The following is a 3997-nucleotide window of genomic DNA, read 5'->3' on the forward strand; positions in this document are numbered from 1 at the left end:
ACTTCCTCGAACTTCCAACCACTTCCTCGAACTTCCAACCACCTCCTCGAACTTCCAACCACCGAATTAATCCAAACCGAGGAGAAGTGGACTCACTTGGACTACCCAAAATTCTTGGTGCTAAAATATATTTACAGCGAGTCAATAAAAAAAATTACCTATAAAATCATATAATGAGCATGAGGATAGATGCGGAAAACCCGCAAAAAGAAAACCTTGCAAAAGAATGAGAATCGAACCCTTAACAACCCTGGCAGATACCTCAAACCAAACACCACATAACATTTAAACCTAATGTGAATTCCACAACTACGATACCACATTAAAAAAATATATATGGGAAGAATTGTAAAACGATCAGACACGACAAACAGATTTCATATCGGGTAAAGAAAACCATAAACGGTACAAAGGTCAATACTCTATACACCAGCGATGATTTTCTATCGAAAACTACTTCCAGCTTACCTTAATGTAGGTTACCGAAGATATGAACTAAAGTGATGTATATGCTCATGCCGGTGCTTCAACTGCCAGCGCTTTGGACACAAGAAAACGAAGTCGACATCCAGAAGGTGTATGTGTGCACTGTTTAACCCACGCACGCGATACCCTATGCGCTGAATGGCCTACCGGCTTCAGCGCTTAGCCTTCAAGGCAAAGATTTCATAAATCAATCAACACGATACCCCATGCTCAAACCCAGCCAAAATGTACAAACTGAAATCAAGATCACACTGTAACATCCTCAAGCTGCACAGTATACCAGTTTAATAATAAAAAAAATCCTCTACCTCAGAGATTTGGAACACGCCATTTTCAGATGAGTACGATCCAAGATAACGAGACCAGGAGCATTATACACGGAAGCGTCGCAGTCCGTCAGACGAATCTTATACCCAATAGATCTACCTCAACAGCAACACCGAGAAAGACCACCTACATGAAAAAACAATTCCATACACAAAACCCTACACCGTTCTAATTTGTTCCATTACAATCTCTACTTCAACCCCTCGCCCTCTCCCCATCTGAGGTACAAGAGCCTCCTACAACCCCCGTTCTTTGCAGTCTACCACACTCACCCACAAATCCATTCACTCCCTCACCTTACCCATCCCAAGAAAAGTCCCAGCTCTCCAGCAGAAGCCATAGAAGATGCAATAGAGCACATCAAGGAAGGAGGAAGAGAAAGACACGGGTCTAGGGCCGAGTTTATTCCTGACCAGTTTCGCTTACAGCTTCTTCAAGTGAAACCGGTCAGGAATAAACTCGGCCCTAGACCCGTGTCTTTCTCTTCTTCCTTCCTCAAACCTGTCGCAATGTCTCAACAAGAGTACATCAACTATACCACACAAGTAAATGTACCCCAGAAAAAAACAATCAACCATTTCCTCTTTAAACTACCGAAGTAAATCTCAATAATCCACAATACCCAATCGGTTCCTCGCAGCTTCAAAAGTGAATGTACAAGCTGAAATCCGTCCTCTCCCAATACTATCTACACCAGTGTTTCCCAACCTTTTTTGGGCCATTATGCCCCACCTAATCACTTCTAGAATCCTGATGCCCCCCATGTGGTGATATATAGTTCTTATTTAAAAGATTAACTCCGTTTCAGATGAAGAAGCTTAAAACACCAATACTTTGATTTAAAGATTAAACTTTTATTTTCTAAAAATTTCAAGTTAAAGTTTGTTAAATCATGGGCACAAACAAATTTTAAAACAACATGGCATCCATGGAAAAGAAAAATTAAATAAACAAAAGACAAAGCTCTGAGCAATAAATTGCTAAAAAAAAAATGGAAAAAGCATTAAGTGGTATTAAAATGATAAAAAAGCTAAATTTAATAATAAAGTATTCATAGTAAATAAAAATTAGAAAATTGAAATATTTGTGGATTATCTTATATTATTCTATATTTATAAGAAAAAACAAATAAAAATTCAGAACATGTAATAGAAAATTGAAATAAACACAAACTAATTTCAGAGGAAGCCTTTTCTGTAATACTTTGATCAGCACTTTAAATTAAATTGTACAATGTACAGTAAAGCACAGGTATCAATCAAATACATAGACTTTGATTACTGAAACACCTGAAAATCAAATTGCCCCCCTGTGGAACGTACGCCCTACGTTGGGAACCACTGATCTACACGTACCAAATATTAAGTAAGTCTTCTGGACCTCTCAGTGCCCCCACCAGAATTGATGAGTATAAAGTTAAGATTCGCCCCTAGCAACACATTCCTCCTCTCAGCAATGGTGCCTAGTGACACAGAAAGACGAGGGTACCGCTTGGCCTTCGAGCCAAAAATTTCATAAATCCATCAAAGACGAGGATAGCTGATTCAAATAATCATCATTTTCGTCTTTTTCGTTTTCTTCATCGTCGTCTTCGCCATCTTCTTCGTCTTCTTTGTTTTCGTCGTCTTCTTCGCCGTGTTCTTTGTCTTCTTCGTCGTCGTCTTCGTCTTCTTCTTCTTCTTTGTCTTCATTAAACGTCACTTCTGTCTTTGTACCTCGTTAATAAAGATTCATCCCTGTCTTCCGTCACACAGTTTGGGTTAATCATCCGCCTCTCTTGTGGGTTTCTTCTCAATTTCATTCTATCCGTTCCGAAGGATTACAAAGTAAGAGAATGGCGACAAGAGACCTTTTGGTCCATAACTAAGTCGGATGCAGGGGAAAAAATAGATAAGTAGATAAATGAATCAAATAAATGGCAAGTATTACAGCATATTGCTTAAATGCTTATCTAAATGGATCTTAAAACTTGGAACTATACTATATTGCACTGCCTCTGCAGAAATTTCATTACATTTCTTTACTGTACGATTGGCGAAACTGTTTCTACCCACTTCCAAATTAAATCTACTTCCTTACATCTTGAGACCACTATTTCTTGTCAGATTCTCATTCAGTGTGTAAATTTTGTCACTTTTGAATCGAAACCTGTATCAAATTAGCCCTGAGTCTACGCCTTTTAGGGAAAAGAGACACATATTTCTCAATCTTTTGTTCGCCTTCCCTCGGCCATTCTTTCTATGTGCCGAAACCATCTCACCATTCCTTGACCCACCATATCCGGCAACGCTTTTTACCCCATTCTCCGTCTCACCTTTGCATGTTTCACAATCCATTCTTGTAACATCTATCAATTTTTGCAAACACTTCATCTCAGACATTCCCGTTTATTCCAGGTCGCTGCTCTAGATAGTTCCAAGGGTATAATCACCCTTCCATACTTTGTATCCCCAAATTTTTCTCATAATACTTTTCAATCAACCCAGACATAAACTTGCTTTTCTTTTTAATCTAATATTCACCTTCACATCTATTGTTCCGTTCATGGACACATGTAACTCCATATTCTTAAAACTCTCCACTTTCTCCAGCGTCTCGCCATTTACGTTCAGTATGTCACCACCATCCCTGATGACATAATAAAAAAAATGGTGGACGATATGGGAAGACTCACTTCCTCCTGTGTTCAGGTTAGCACCGCATCCGTAAGGACCAGACCTAGTTATATCACTAACCAGTTAGTTCCAGTTTCTACCTGTTACGACACCATCAGGTGATGTAATGGCAATAAAATAATTCGCCATGTTTGAAATAAAATTCTCCACATGCGTGGAAATTTATCTAAATCCGACCACGTCACTGCGGATTTTTTTTTTGTTTTTTTTTTTTTCTTATAACTGCAATTGTGGATGCGCGTCATTGGTCTACATTTGTTCTAACTTGTTCAATTCCTTCAGTATTTCCTACTAATATTTTCTTGATACCTGTATTTTCTTTATTTGAAATGTATATACACATTATGGGAGGAGACTGTGTTGAATATATAATCTGAGAAAGCTGACAGCTATAGTGGCATTGTTGAGATTATACTGGATTTCTTCTTCTTCTTCTTCTTCTTCTTCTTCTTCTTCTTCTTCTTCTTCTTCTTCTTCTTCTTCTTCTTCTTCTTCTTCTTCGCGTTCTT

The sequence above is a fragment of the Oratosquilla oratoria genome, chromosome 21 (assembly GCF_046742065.1).
Source record: "Oratosquilla oratoria isolate Oo_2021 chromosome 21, ASM4674206v1, whole genome shotgun sequence".
Taxonomy (NCBI): domain Eukaryota; kingdom Metazoa; phylum Arthropoda; class Malacostraca; order Stomatopoda; family Squillidae; genus Oratosquilla; species Oratosquilla oratoria.